The sequence below is a fragment of the Acomys russatus genome, chromosome 2 (assembly GCF_903995435.1).
Source record: "Acomys russatus chromosome 2, mAcoRus1.1, whole genome shotgun sequence".
NCBI lineage: Eukaryota > Metazoa > Chordata > Mammalia > Rodentia > Muridae > Acomys > Acomys russatus.
Window position 1 is genome coordinate 26589361 of NC_067138.1, and position 16494 is coordinate 26605854.

At 37.5% G+C, this 16494-nt stretch overlaps 1 protein-coding gene across 2 annotated transcripts in view; it reads right to left on the reverse strand.

The window, feature by feature from the left end:
* The window catches only part of Rb1cc1 (RB1 inducible coiled-coil 1), a 543496-nt gene that overhangs the window by 459166 nt on the left and 67836 nt on the right, over positions 1-16494 (reverse strand). The window lies entirely within an intron of this gene.

The following is a 16494-nucleotide window of genomic DNA, read 5'->3' on the forward strand; positions in this document are numbered from 1 at the left end:
ATGCTAATAAATATACAACTTCAGAATCATCCTTCCCAGAATTCAAGGCAAAAATCTCATTAGAATTCTAAATATTTATCATTAAGTAGAATCTGTATATTTAATTCAATATATAGTATCTCTATGGATTGCCATTCTAATTTCCCAAGCCCCTGTGGACTTTTCTGATTAGGAACTACCTCTTCTGCTGTTATGGTAAGTTATAGATTGGACTCCTCTGAAGATTTTCTATTTTAATTCAAAGTATCCATCAACTTTTGCTTTATGTTTAATCTAGTACCTACTTTCTCAGTCTCCTTTTTTTTAAGTTTTGTTTAGTTTGATCTTTCTTAAAAAGGATATATACAAATATGTGTATTACTGAACATATGATTATCATTTTCATGTTGACAGTCAAAACAAATCTGTATGGGGTCCAAATATCTTCCTCTGCAGAGCTTTCCATTTTTTAAACATGAAAAATATTTATTTATTTATTTATTTATTTATTTATTTATTTATTTATTTATTTTAATCTTTCTAAGTCTCTCCATGGAGACTTATTTATCATTTAGACTGTATTTTTCCTGTGTATATTCAGTTTTTTTATTTATTTTTTGTTTATTGCATCTATAAACCTTTGAAAGTATTTTTATCTATTTTTCTTTTGTTCAGAGACTTTATTTTTATATGTATTTATTAATCTTACTTTTACCACCTTTTAAGTTAATATATTTTTCTGTATTTAATTTTTAAAATCTCTTTTCCATCTTTACCTGTCTTATTCCTTTCACTTATTTTATTTTGTCTATAAGGATTTTGTTTTATCAAATTCAAACCGTTCATATCTATTTATTATGGTTCACATACAGTCTCTTTTCTCCATCATGAAAACACAAGTTTAAGCATTTTTTAGGTGGTTAACTGAGCTTGGAGTTTTCTCTGTCTCTCTGTTCTTGACTCCTGTTTCTCCACATTGGTCTGTATTGGACCATGTCCCCAAAGCCCTATTTCTGTCCCTTTGCTCAGAGTGAGAGGTGTTTTGGACTTCAGTCTCACTTTGGCCTAAGATTGGATCATGTTTCTGCATTTTCCTAGGACCAAGTGCCAACCTGAGTCAGGCCATTGTGTGACAGGTCATGCTAAACCTCTGACTTGGGGTCTATGGTCCCTACCAGCCTTGTGTTTTGCTTGGCTCTGGGGCTGTGCCCACCTGGATGCCTGACATCTCCCTTATCCTCATCTCTGTCTCCTGAATGGGATCCTGCCAGCTGCTAGTATTGTGTTCTGCCTGACAGTGGACAGAGAGACATAGCCTGCCCAGTGGTGCAGTTGGCTGCAGTGTACGGATCTAGGTGTTCCTCATCAAGTTGGCATGTGTTCCTGTGGGCCATCTGTGCTCCTTTTGAGCTGCTGCCTTTTAACCATGGGTTTTGCTTTAGCATGGGAAGAGCACATAGGCACAGGCTCCTGTAGCTGCATGAGCCAAGTCTCCACCAAACAGTTGCTGGTTTGAAACCTGCTAGGTCCTGAGGTTCCACCAACTTTCCTGCCACCAGAAAAGTGCTAGCAACCTTAGCCTAGCTGATCTGCTGTCTAGTGACCTTAGCTGATTTGCTTTCTCAGCTACAGGCAGCATGTGGTTGATAAGAAACTGTTTATAGTACCTCCTTCCCTCTCTCCAATCACCAGCTCTGGCTATTCTATTTCCCCTTCTTAGTGAGATTTAAGTATCCTCCTTTGGATAATCCTTGCTGCTATTCTTCTTTGGGTCTGTGCACTGTATATCTTGTACTATATGGATAAAGTCTACTTATAAGGGAGTATATACCATGCATGTCTTTCTGGGTCTGGATTACCTCACTCAGGATGATCTTTTCTAGTTCCATCCATTTACCTGAAAATTTCATTATTTCCTTGTTTTTGATAGCTGAGTAGTATTCCTTTATGTAAATGTACCAGTTTTTTTATTCATTCTTCAGTTGAAGAACATCTAGGTTGTTTCCAGATTCTTGCGATTATGACTAAAGCTGCCATGAACAGAATTGATCACGTGTTCTTGTTGTATGGTAGAGCATATTTCAGGTATATGCCAGGAGTAGTATAGCTGGGTCTTGAGGTAGAGCTATTCCAAATTTTCTGAGAGAGCACCAAATTGATATTCAAGGTGATCATACAAATTTGTACTCCTACCAGCAATGAAGGAGAATTTTCCCTTTCTCCACATCCTCACTAGCCTGTGCTGTCACTTGAGTTTTTGATCTTGGCATTTTGATGGGTGTCAGATGGAATCCCTGCCATTTTAGCTTTGAGGGGAGATAAGACCTGGGGAGAGGGGAGGGAGGAGAGAAGGCATTTACAGAAAAGAGAAACTGTGAGCAGGGGCTTCTCTATGAAAAGCTGGAGACCTAAGGCAGGGTAGGCTCCTGGGAGGAGATGAAAGGGATTCTAGCAGAGATTCCTAGTAGTAAAGGCCATGGAGAATGAAGAAGAAATCCTCTAACTAGATAAGGCCCCTCCAAGATGGAGGGAAACACCTATCCACCACAAAAACTTTGACACAAAATTTACCCTGCAGGTCTAAAGATAGAGCAAAGATTGAGGGAACGTCCAACCAATACCTGGCTCAACCTAAGACACAACTCATGGGAGAGAACCAACCCCTGACACTATTAATGATACTCTTCTATGCTTGCAGACAGGAGTCTAGGAGAGTTGTACTCTGAGAGGCTCCACAGAGCAGCACCTCGAAACAGATACTGAGATTCACAGCCATACATTGTGCAATACATAGGGAGTCTTGTGGAAAAGTATAGAGAAGGAGAAAAGAACCTGAAGGTGACAGGAGCTTCACAAGAAGATCAACAGATACCACTAACCACAGCCCAGAAAGGCCTACCGAGACTGAAGCATTAACCAAAGACCTTACATGGTCTGGACCTAGGCCTCCTACAAAGAGATGTAGCTGATGAGTAGCTCAGGCTTAATGTGTGTACTCTAGTAAGGGGGGCAGGGCTATCTCTGACATGGACTATTTTGGCAGTTTTTGATCACTTCCCTCCCCCCACCCCCTGGTGGGACTACCTTGCAAGGCTGCAGGGGAAGAGGACAAGTTTGTTCTGATAGGACTTGATGAGATGGGGTGTAAAGGAAGGGAGGCTCCCATTTTCTGAGGAATAGGGGAGGAGGGATGGGGGAGAGGGAAGAAGGGTAAGACCGGAAGATGGAGAGGGATATAAAGTGAATGAATGAATGAATTAAAAATATTAGTATGAACTAAAATTATCAGGATGCATCTAAAAAAACATACTGTTTTTTCCTACCTATTATGGCTTTTTAAAAAATCTTGAAACAACAGAACTTTGGAGTTGTTTTCTCTCAAGGAGGGTTTGTGCCTCTACCTGAGACTTTTCTCAGTTTAGTTTAGATTTTATGCTCCATCTCTAGTATTCCATTATGTTTGAGGCCATTATGGTGTGTGTGTGTGTGTGTGTGTGTGTGTGTGTGTGTGTGTGTGTGTCTGTTTGTCTGTCTGTCTGTCAGCAGGTCATCCCAGGTCCTTTCTCCTAGACTCAAAATATTTTTACAAATACCTACTCCATACAGCTAGCTTCTTCTCTGACAACTTTATAACTTTAAGTAATACATTTATACTAATCTACATTTTGCCACCATGCATCTGTACTCCTTCCATTTTTCTAAAGTGAATCTTCCATGCCTGGCTCTATCCCAGAATCCTTTCTTCCTGCCAGATGTTCTACCCCCTATTTTCTGCCTCAGCTATAGGCCATAGATGTTTTAATTGGCAGGGGAAGTTTCTATACAGATACAAGTTATCATCTAAAAAAACTTTATAGAATTCAATGAAAATGAATACCCAACATAAAAAATGTATGGGACACAATGAAAAGAGTGTTAAGATTAAAGTTCATAGCACTAAGTGCCTTTACAAAGAAATTATAGAGATCTCATACTAGCATCTTAACGGCACACTTGAAAACTCTAGAACAAAAAGAATCAAGCCTACCCAAGAGGAGTAGAAGGCATGAAATAATTAAACAGACAGCTGAAATAAACGAAACAAAGACATAGAGAACAGTACACAGAATCAATGAAATAATGAGTTGAGTCATTGAAAAAAATAAACAAGAAGGAAAACCCTTATCTAAGCTTACTAAAATACACAGAGAGAATATCTGTATTAACAAAATCAGAAAGGAAAAGGGGATCATAATAACAGACATTAGAAAAATCCAAAGAATCATTAGGGCATACTTTAAAAACCTGTACTCCACAAAATTTAAAACTCTAAAAGAAGTAAACCAATTTCTTGGTAGAGATCACTTACCAAAGTTAAATCAAGATCAGATAAACAATTTATATAGACCTATATGGCCTACAAAAATAAAATCAGTCATTAAAACTCTCCCAAACATAACAAAACAAAAAAGCTGAGGAACAGAAGGTTTTAGCACAGATTCTACCAGATTTTCAAAGAAGAGACAGTCCCAACACTTGTCTATTTTTCCCACAAAATAGAAACAGAAGGAAAATTGCATAATTCATTTTATGAGACCACAATTACTCTGATACCCAAGATCACACAAAGACTCAACAAAGAAAGATAATCTCAGACCAATTTTACTCATGAACATTGATGCAGAAATACGCAATAAAATCTTTGCAAACAAAATACAAGAACACATCAAAAACATCATCCACTATGATCAAGTAGTCTTCGTTCCAGAGATGCAGGGATGGTTCAACAATTAATCTATCAGTGTAATGCACTGTATGAACAAATTGAAAGAAAAAAACCTGACATGATTATCTCACTAGCTGCCAATGCCCCTTCATGATAAAGATAAAAGTCTTGGAGTGTTCAGGGATAAAAGGTACATATCTAAGCATAACAAAGGCAATTTATAGCAATCTTATAGCCAACATCAAATCAAATGGAGAGATACTCAAAACAATTGCACTGAAATCAAGATCAAGACAAGGCTGTACACTTTCACCAAATACAGTCAATATAGTACTTGAGGTTCTATTTAAAGAAGTAAAACTGAGGATCCAAGATGGTTGCACCAATCACACACTGATCAGCAGGACAGTAGTGATTGCACAACAACTGAAGGACCAAACTGTGGGCTCCAAAACCCCAGTGCTGATGTTTCCACATGGTATGGATACAGATGGGTCCATCCTAGTATCACCCAGCTAATCCGTGAAGGAGTAGGCATGGTCTCCAGCATCTAGCCACATGCCATCAACACATAATACATTGTTCTCAGTGTCTCTGACTGAACTGTGGGCCACAAAACACCAGTGTCTGAGAATCCTAGCACAAAGGAGACCTCACAGTGTGGAACACAAGAGGATCTGCCACCAAGTCACCTGGATAATCCATAGAAAGTTCCTTGGTCTGACGTCAAGTCACCTGGATGATTCACAGAAAGGTTACCCTGATCCTTGCAGGCACCAGGTCCCAGACTATAGAGACTCTCCTACAAGCTTCTCTCAATGTCTATAGAAGAGCACCAGAAATTATCACACAATGCCAGAGACAGACAGATGGCTAAAGGCCAGCATAAAAATCACAAGCAACAAAATCCAAAGCAATATGGCATCTCTAGAGCCAAGTTGTCCCAAAACAATCACCCTTGACACTTTAACACAACTGAAACAAAAGAAAATGCCCTCAGTGATCATTACGGAAATGATAATAGAGGAAAACATAAATAAAATCTGTAAAGACATGTAAGAAGACAAAGTCAAACAGATTGAGGCCCTTAGAGAGGCCAGAGAGATGCCTCTAGAGAGGAAGTGAAGAAATCATTAGTAGAAATCCAGGAAAATGCAAACAATGAGGTGAAGGAAATCAATAAAATGGTTCAAGATTGGAAGATTAAAATGGAAACAATAACAACAACACACATTGAATAATCCCTGGAAAGAAAAATTTAGAAAAGAAAACAGGAAATACAGAAGTAACCATCATCAACAGAATACAAGAGACAGAGAAAACAATCTTAGGCATAGAAGATACAAAGGAAGAATTTGATGCAACCATAAAATATAATGGCAAATCTAAAAAATTCCTAGCAGAAAACATCAAAGAAATCGAGAACACATGAAAATACAAAACATAAGAATAATTGGCATTGAGGAAAGAGAAGATGCCCAGTTCCAATGACCAGAAAATATTTTCTACAAAATAATAGAAGAAAATTTCCACAATTTAAAGAAAGAGATGCCTATAAACACACAAAGGCCTACAGAACACCAAATAGTGTAAACCAGAAAAGAAAATAATCCATCCACATTATAACCAAACACTAAACCCACAGAAGAAAAAAATATTAAAAGCTTCAAGGGAGAACTGCCAAGTGACATACAATGATAAATTTATCAGAATCCCACCCACTTATCAGTGAAGACCATAAAAACTATAAGGACCTGGAGAGATGTCTTGTAAACCATAAGAGACAATAGATGCCAGGTCAGACTACTATACCCAACAAAACTTTCAATTGCCATAGATGAAGAAAACAAGATATTCCATTAAAAACAAATTTAAAGAGTATCTACACACAAATTCAGCCCTACAGAAGATACTAGAATGAAAACTCCAAACCAAGGAGGCTAACTATGCTCAGAAAAACACAAGAAATAGATAACATCACTTCAGAAAAACCAAAATTAGACAAACGCACAAACACACTACCACAACCAACATCAAAATGGAAGGATCTAACAGTCACTGGTCATTAATCTCTCTCAACATCAATGGACTCAACTCCGCAATAAAAATACTAAGACTAACAGAATGGATGCATAAACAGGGACCAACATCCTGCTGCATACAAGAAATACACCATAGTCACAAAGATAGACATTACCTGACAGTGAAGGGCTGGATGAAGGTCTTCCAAGCAAAGACACAAGAGACAAGCTGGAGTAGCTATTCTAATATCTAATAAAATAGACTTTCAACCAAAATTAATCAAAAAGGATGAGGAAGGATTCTTCATTCTCATCAAAGAAAAACCCAACCAAGATGGGATCACAATTATGAATATCTATGCCCAAAACAAAGGTACTGACATCTGTAAAAAAAACATTATTAAAGCTTAAACCACACACCCATCCCCACACATTAATAATGGGAGACTTCAACACCCCCCTCTCACCAAAGATAGGTCAATGAAACAGAAGCTAAACCAAGAAATAATGATACTAAAAGATGTCATGAAACAAATGTACCTAACAGATATCTCCAGAACTTTTCACCCAAACACCAAAGATTGTATTCTATTCTCAGCACTTCATGGAACCTTCTCCAAAATTGACAATATTGTAGGTCACAAAGAAAGTTTCAACCAATACAAGAAGATTCAAATAAAACCTTGTATCCTATCAGACCACCATATACTAGAGCTGTACCTAAACAACATCAGAAATAACCAAAATCCTACATGCACATGGAAACTAAACAACTCTCTATTCAATGACAACTGAGTCAGGGAATAAATAAAGAAAGACATTAGGGATTTCCTAAAATTCAATGGAAACGAAGGTACAGCATACCCAAACTTAAGAGACACAATGAAAGAAGCACCAAGAGGAAACTTAATAGCACTTTGTGCTTTCATAAATTGATTGGAAATATCTCATACAAGCAACTTAATGCCATACCTGAAAGCCCTAGAAAAAAAAGAAGCAGACACACTTAAGAGGAGTAGATGAATAGAAATAATCAAACTCACAGATGAAAATGATAAATGAGAAAATCAACAAGATAGGCAAACCCTTAGCCAAATTAACTAAAAGGCAGAGAGACACTAGCAAAATCAGAATTGAAAGGGGACACATAACAACAGATATGAAGGATATAAAAAGAAACATTAGTTCTTACTTTAAAAGTCTATATGGCACAAAATTTGAAAATCTAAATTAAATGTATGATTTTCTTGATAGATTCCATTTACCAAAGTTGAATCAAGATCAAGTAAACAATGGAAATATTCCTATAATCCCTATGGAAATATTCCTATAATCCCTATGGAAATATTCCTATAATCCCTATGGAAATATTCCTATAATCCCTATGGAAATATTCCTATAATCCCTATGGAAATATTCCTATAATCCCTATGGAAATATTCCTATAATCCCTATGGAAATATTCCTATAATCCCTATGGAAATATTCCTATAATCCCTATGGAAATATTCCTATAATCCCTATGGAAATATTCCTATAATCCCTATGGAAATGGAAGCATTCATCACAAGTCTCCCAACCAGTAAAGCCCAAGGTCAGATGGTTTCCTCAAGCATGCAAAGAAGAGCTAATACCAATACTCTTTAAATTATTTCACAATAGAAATGGAAAGAACATTACCAAACTCATTCTATGAGGCTGTAGTCACATTGATACCTAAACCACAAAAAGACCCAAAAAAGAAAGAAAATTTTAGACCAATTTCTCTTGTGAAAACTGATGCAAAAATGCTCAATAAAATTCTTACAAACGGAACCAAAGAACATATCAAAAACATAATTCACCATGACCAAATAATGCAGAGGTGGTTCAATACACAGAAATCCATCAATGTAACCCAACATATAAACAAACTGAAAGAAAAAAAACCCACAAGATCATCAAATGCTGAAAAAAACATTTGACAAAAATCCAAAACCCATTCATGTTTAGTTTTGGAGAGATCAGGGATACAAAGCATATACCTACACATATTAAAGGCTATGTACAGCAAGCTGAAAGGCAACATCAAATTAAATGGAGAGAAAATCAGAGTAATTCCACTAAAATCAGAAAGTAGACAAGGCTGCCTTCTCTCACCATATCTCTTCTATATAGTGCTTGAAATTATAGCTAGAGCAATAAAACATCAAAAGGAGATCAAGTAGATCCACATCAGATAGGAAGGAGTCAAAGTATCGCTGTTTGCAGATGATATGATAGTATACATACATTACGCACAAAATTCCACCAGAGAACTTTTAAGTGTTTGGTAATAAACACCTTCAGCAAAGTTTTTGGATATAATATTAATTCAAAAAAGTCCATAGCTCTCCTGTATACAGATAACAAATGGGCTGAGAAAGAAACTAGGGGAACTACACCCTTCACAATAGCCACAAATAATATAAAGCATTGTGGTGTAACTCTAACCACGCAAGTGAAAGACTTGTATGAAAAAAAAACTTCGAGTCTCTGAAGAAAGGAACTGAAGAAGATATCAGAAGATGGAAAGAACTTCCTTTCTCGTGGATCAGGAGGATCAACATAGTACAAATGGCCACCCTACCAAATTCTGTCTACAGATTCAATTCAATTTCCATCAAAATTCCTACAGATCCTTTACAGATCTTGAAAGATCAATTCTCAACTTCATATGGAAAAAGAAAAAAAACAAAGTATCTCAAACAATAATAAATTATTCCAGAGGACTCTCCATCACTGATCTGAACTATAGAGCAACAGTAATAAAAATGGCATGGTGTTGGCATAGAAATAGGCTGGCTAATCAATAGAATAGAACTGAAGACTCGGAAATGAATTCATACAACTATGGACACTTGATTTTTTACAAAGAAGCCAAAACCATACAGCATCTTCAACACATGGTGCTGGTCCAACTGGATGTCTACATATAGAAAAATGAAAACAGCCATATATATCACCCTGCACAAAACTGAAGTCCCAATGGACTATAGACCTCAACATAAAGCCAGACACACTAAATCTGTTAGAAGAAAAAGTGGGGAAGAGCCTTGATCTAATTGGCCCAGGAGACAACTTCCTGAACAGAACACCAACAGTTCAGGCCCTAAGATCAACCATTAATAAATGGGATCTAATGGAACAGAGAAACTTCTGTAAAGCAAAGGGCACTGTTACCAGAACAAAATGAGAGCCTACAGACTGAGAAAATATCTTCCATGTTATAGCCATCAGAATGGCTAAGATTAAAAACTCACATAACAGCATGTGCTGGTGAGGGTTTGGAGGAAGGGGAAACACTCTTCCACTGCTGGTGGGAGTGAAAACGTGTGCAACCACTTTGGAAATCAATCTGGCACTTTCTCAGAATACTGGGAATAGCATTACCTCAAGACTCAGCTATACAACTCCTGGGCACATACCCAAAAGATGCTCCACTACATTTGCTCAACTATGTTCATAGCAGCTTTATTCATAAAAGTAAGAATCTGGAAACAACCTAAGTGTCTGTCTACTGAAGAATGGACAAAGTATCTGTGGTACATTTACACAGTGGAGTACTACTCAGCTATCAAAAACAAGGGCATCTTGAAATTTTCTGGCATACAGATGGAACTGAATGAGATAACCAGACCCAGAAAGATGTTCATGGTATATACTCACTTATAGATGGATATTAGCCCAAGAGAGATGTCATGTGAGAGATTTTATCCAGTTGGGTATTAGAACAGATGCTGGGACTTGCACAAGGACTCTGGCCTGAATGCTGAGAGTCATTTGGAAGAATGAGGGAATGAAGTCCCTTGAGGGGTCAGGAGCTCCACAAGGGACCACCAAGTCCCATGATCTGGACCAAGGGGTTCTGTAATTTGACTCAGCAACCAAGGACAATGCATGCAGAGAACCTAGACCCCCTGTTCACATGTAGCCAATGGACCAGTAATTCTCCACGTGGTGGTGGTGGTGGTGGTGGTGCTGGTGCTGGTGGTGGTGATGGTGGTGGGTGGAGCAAGGACTAATTCTGACATGAACTCTGGTGCCAGAAATTTATCACTTCCATTTGGCAAGGCTGCCTGGCTGGCAAGCAGATGAAAGGAAGACAGGCTATCCTGATGAGGTCTTATAGGCTGTGGTCAGATGGTGGGGAGGAGGGTCACCCTGCCAGAGGACTAGGGGAGGAGAATAGGACAGAAGAGGGAGGAAAGATAGGAGAGTGGGCACAAGAAGATACAAACCAAGTGAAGTGTTTATAATGAGGGTGAAATGTGAATAAATTATTTAAAAAGTAAAAAGTAAAAAAAGAAATAAGATGATGGGGATCAAGAGGATACAAGTTAGAAAGGAAGAAGTCAAAGTATAACTATTTGTGGGTTATATGATAGTATAAATAAGTGGATGTAAAAATTCTACCAGACAATTCCTTCAGTAAAGTGGCTGAGCACAATATTAACTAAAATAAATCAGTAGGCCACCTGTATACAAAAAACAAACTTCCTCAAAAATAAATCGGGGAAACCACACCTTTCACAATATCCACAGGCAATATTAAATATCTTGGGTAACTCCAATGAATCAAGTGAAAGACATGTATCACAAGAAATTCAAATCTGTGAAGAAAGAAATTAAAGAAGACATCAGAAGATGGAAAGGCTCTCCGTACACATCATAAGTATGATTAGGATTAACATAGCTAAAATGGGCATCCACATCAAAATTCCGACTCAATCCTTTACAGACAACTCAGGATAGCTAAAACAATACTGTACAATAAAAGAACTTCCAGAGGAATCACATTCGCGATTCCAAGGTCTACTATAGAGCTCTAGCGATAAAACCTGTATTGTATTGGCATAAAAGCAGATAAGTTGATCAATGGAATTGAATCAAGGACTGAGATGTAAATCTGAACACCTATGGATGACTGATAATTTTATATAGAAGCTAGAAGTATAAACTGGAAAAAAGAAAGCATCTTCAACAAACAATTTTTTTCTAACTGAATTTTAGCATGTAGAAAAAAATCTAGATACATCCATATCTATCACCCTGCAGAAAATTCAGTTCCACATGGATTAATGATCCCAACACAAAACCAGATGAACTGAATGTGGTAGAAAAGGAAGTGGAGAATAAGCTTGAATGCATTGGCACAGAAGATAACTTTCTAAACAGAACACCAATAGATCAGGCTTTAAGATCAACAATTAAATAATGGGACCTCATGAAACTGAAACACTTCTGTAAGGCAAAGGACACCACCATAGAGACAAAGCAGTAGCCCACAAAATGGGAAAGAATTTTCACCACTCCATATTTGACACCGCTCTAATGTCCAAAATATATAAAAACTCAAGAAACTAGACATTGACAAACTAAATTATGCAATTAAAAATGAGGTTCAGATCTAAACAAAAACAATTTCAACAGCAGTCTCTCAAGTGGCTGAAAAACACTTAAAGAAATGTTCAATATTCTTAGCTACCAGAGAAATATAAATCAAAACAATTCTGAGATTCCATCTTACACCCATCAGAATGACTAAGATCAATAATGCAAATGACAGTTCATGCTGGCAAAGATGTGGAGCAAGGGGAACACTCCTCTGTCCATTGTGAGAGTGCAAACTTGTACATCCACTATGGAAATCAATATGGTGTGTCTCAGAAAAATGAGAACCGATCTACCTCAAACCCCAGGAGGTACACCACTCCTGGGCATATCTCCAAAGGACACTATATCCTACCACAAGGACATGTGCTCAACTACATTCATAATAGCTTTATTCATAATAGCCAGAAACTGGAAACAACCCAGAAGACCATAAATTGAATAATGGTAAAAGAGACATGGTACATTTACACAATGAAATATTACTCAGCTGTTTAACATAAATGACATGATGAAATATGTAAGAAAATGGACTAGGGAAAAAATTATCCTGAGTGAGGCAATGCAAACCCAGAGAGACAAACATAGCATTTACTCTTTTATGAGTCAATATTAGCTACGTAGCAAAGGATAACCATGCCACAATCCACAGACCCAGAGAAGCTAAGTAAGAAGAAGGGCTCAAGGGGGCGTGCATGATCTCCCTGGGAAGGGAAATAGGATAGATATTGCACATGGACTGAGGGTGTGTTTGATATCACTGAGAAACCTGCACATTTCTGAAGAGAAACCTGCACGTTTCTGAAGAGAAACAGAGGGAATGTGTATGAGGGTGGTGCGGGGAGGTGGGGCAAAAGGAGAAGAAGGAGGGAAAACTGTGTTTTGAATGTGTCGTATGAGAATAGAATAAAAAAGAAAAGAAAAAGGAAGACCCTTATTTCAAATGAAGAAGTATTTATATCCCATCTCTTTAGATTTTCTCAGAATTTAGGTATAATTTTATTAAAATGGCCAAGGAATCTACCAAAAATTGATACTGAAGCTTCCTAACATTTTAAAATCTAATCACTTATAAAACTGAATTATTGATCACAGATAAATGTCAATACTTAATTTGGTACATCTTAAAATGACCAACTGGTTGATGAGTTCTTTTTAGCAAACAGTACCGTTTTATTTTGGGTGTTTATTCATTTGTTTTATTTTGTTGTTGTTGTTGTGAGGGCTTTTTGCTTGTTTGTTTTTTACTTGCTTTGGTTTGTTTCTTCCTATAAGAGTCTTTTCTTCAGATATTTACTTTTTGGTTTGGAGATATAGCTCACTTGGTAGAGTGCTTGCATGCCATGGAGGAAACCCAATTCTCATTCCTCAGTGTCACATAAGATTTGGGCACATTGGCACAGGCCTATAATCACAGCTTGGAAGATGGAGCTGGGAGGATCAGAAGTTCAAGTTCATCCTCAACTCTAAAGCGAGTTCAAGGCCAACCTGAGCTACATAAAACTCTCTCCCCAAAACTAACAGTGATTTTAAAATTTCTTGTTGCTTATGTGAACAACTATCATGAATTCAAGAAGCAGTCTGCTATAGTGGTGTGTCATGTCATATAGAGAGAGGGCAGGAAACTGAATGCATTTCTAGGTTGAATTTGATTTAATGTATTTTTGCCAGAGTGCTTCAGTGTGGATTTTGCATATTTTCATATGTTAGAAAGGGGAGTTTTGTTGTAAAGGTAGTACCTAACATTGATTCTGGGTTCTTGATAGCATTATGGTGAAAAACAGGTAACTTTTCCTAAGTTCTTCCACAGGTCTAGAAATCAAACAGTGTAGTTTTCTTTATTCTGTTCCATTAATTATTGGTTACCTTATGACAGGTGGAAAGTTAGCAACATGTACAGGTTTGATGAATAGTTAATTTTGTTCTAGAGTCTGTGAGAGGTGTCCCTGAAGTCAGTAAAGAGAAAATGACTTATCAACAGATGATTATAATTTTTTAGCTGGTACAATTTTGGTTTTATTGCAAGGCACACGATCATATATACAATGTATAATTAGTCTCTAACACTATAAGATGTAAATAATATCCATACAGTAAAGAACACATCTTTCTTTCTGAGAGCAAAACTTTCATGGCCTGAGACAATTTGTAACTTTGTGGGACTTTCACTGAGACCAAGCCATCAAAACCACTCTTGCTTGAACACAAGCATTGCAGGATAGACACATAACCTTGTTATAGGTTTTCCTTTAAAATCTTTCATTTAAAACATGTATTATTTTATTTTATTCATCTTATGTCCCAGTACTAGATTGAATATCAATAAATTGTTGGATACAAGTTTAATAACTATCTAACATATCAATAACGTCCCTAAACAATTTTCTCAGAAAGTCTTCATTTCTTTCTAAACAATTTTTGTTTTTCTAAAGTTGCCACTAGAATGGGAAAATGGAGACCCAGTAGAATTATTGATCGCACGACCACAGACATAATGAACAACACCTTCTTGGTTTGATGGAAAAGCCTTCTGGGAACCTCAGAGACAGAGAGCCACTGGAGGGCTGTGGGCTAGACCAAAGCACTGCTTGCAATGATGAAGCATGACAGTGCGGCCACTGCTTCCTAGCAGCACGCATGTATGCTTGCACATGTATTCACCTGCTCTTTTTCATATATACACGCACATGTCTATAGTTCAACCATAAAGCACACATATGTAATTGACATGTTCCTCCCAGCGTATGAGTCTGTTTATCATTCTTTATGCTAGCCCTCCACCAAATGCGTCACATCTATTCTTCACTTTCTTTCTGAATGTCATGGGGAAGCTCAGGATGCACCTCAGGGTGAAGAAAGATACTTCCTTTCCCCTTCAGATTTACGTATCCAGAAATGCAGGAAGCATAGATATTAGGAGAGCACATGGAGTGTTAAAGAAGTTGCTATTATAACTCCATCCCATGATGATATGGTAAATGCACTGTACGTTGTACTAGGTAATAATCTACCAACATCTCCTGCATCTTATTGTGCAGTAAAGGCTTTTCTGTTGCCTATTTCAGTAGGATCTGTCCCAGAACTGCTTTTTCCACACAGCCAAGGTTTTTAACCATTGGGTTAATGTCACCCCATATATAAGTCATTCTTATCTATATATTCAGTTATAAGAATGCAAGGGTGACTCCCTTAAGAAAACTGTGCCCTGGGCTGGCAAGGTAACTCGGTGAGTAAAGGCATATGACACCTGATAATGCAAGCCTGATAATGTGAGTTCTGTTCCCAGAACCCATGGAGAGAGAAAGAGGGGTGTGTGTGCAAAGTTGTCCTCTGACCTTTAAATGCATGTCATAATGCATACCCTCATGTGAATAATAATAATAATAATAATAATAATAATAATAATAATAATAATAATAATAATAAAGTTTTAAAAGAAGCTTGTTTCCCTTCTAGGGCATGTAGCTGTATCTCTTTTACATGTCTCTCTTCCTCTGCTAGCCTTCATGCTTAAATCTACATGAATACCTTTTGCTTAACAAATTCCAGTTTTGTGTCATTACTAACTATTTCCAGAGCATCAGGGTATTCTGCAAAATTTAAGAAATACTCGAAAGAACATTTCATTTCCATTAGAAAATGTCACTGCAACATCACTGTTCACCACTGAATTCAGTAGCATAAAGGTCCCAAATGGAGCTAAACAGAATGGCAGTGGCTGTGCAGAGTGTGACATACCTTCACGCAGGCTTCAGCCTCCGGAAAGAGAGGGAGCAGCCCCAGGGAGACAGCTGGTGGTGAGAACTCACAGATGGAGCTCTGCCCACTGTGCCCAGGTCTGCACATTAGATGCTCTGTTAGACTCCAAGGGATGCCGCCCTAACCATGTACAAGTCTAGAAATGGGTGCTATTTTCATATTATCCTCTTCTTCTCCTTTCAAGGCAAATTACTAAAAAAAAAAATACTCATTATTTCTGAACTATAAGTTGTAAAGGAAAGAAAGGGGGAAATTTGTATGTCATTTGGAAGATTCAGCAAAATTATCCTAAATGGGATTTTCAGACAGTAACCTCTACAGATACACCCTTACCCCAAACCGTGCATGTTGCACTTAGGTACTTCAAGCCTTATTTCCTTCTTCAGCTTACGTCTGGGAACAATTCTACTTCCTGTAGAAAGCCAGAACATAACATTTGAAGACCAAGACAACTTCTCTACCTGAGTAGAGAATCTGGCATTAGGTGCGGATTTACAAAGTAGATTCGACCAAAGCTACCATTTTACAGTAAATTCAAATGCTGAGAATTTGTTGACACCAAGTTATGAGCAGTGTTAGAGTAAGTGATGTTTGAGGAATCCAGGGGAAATCACACCA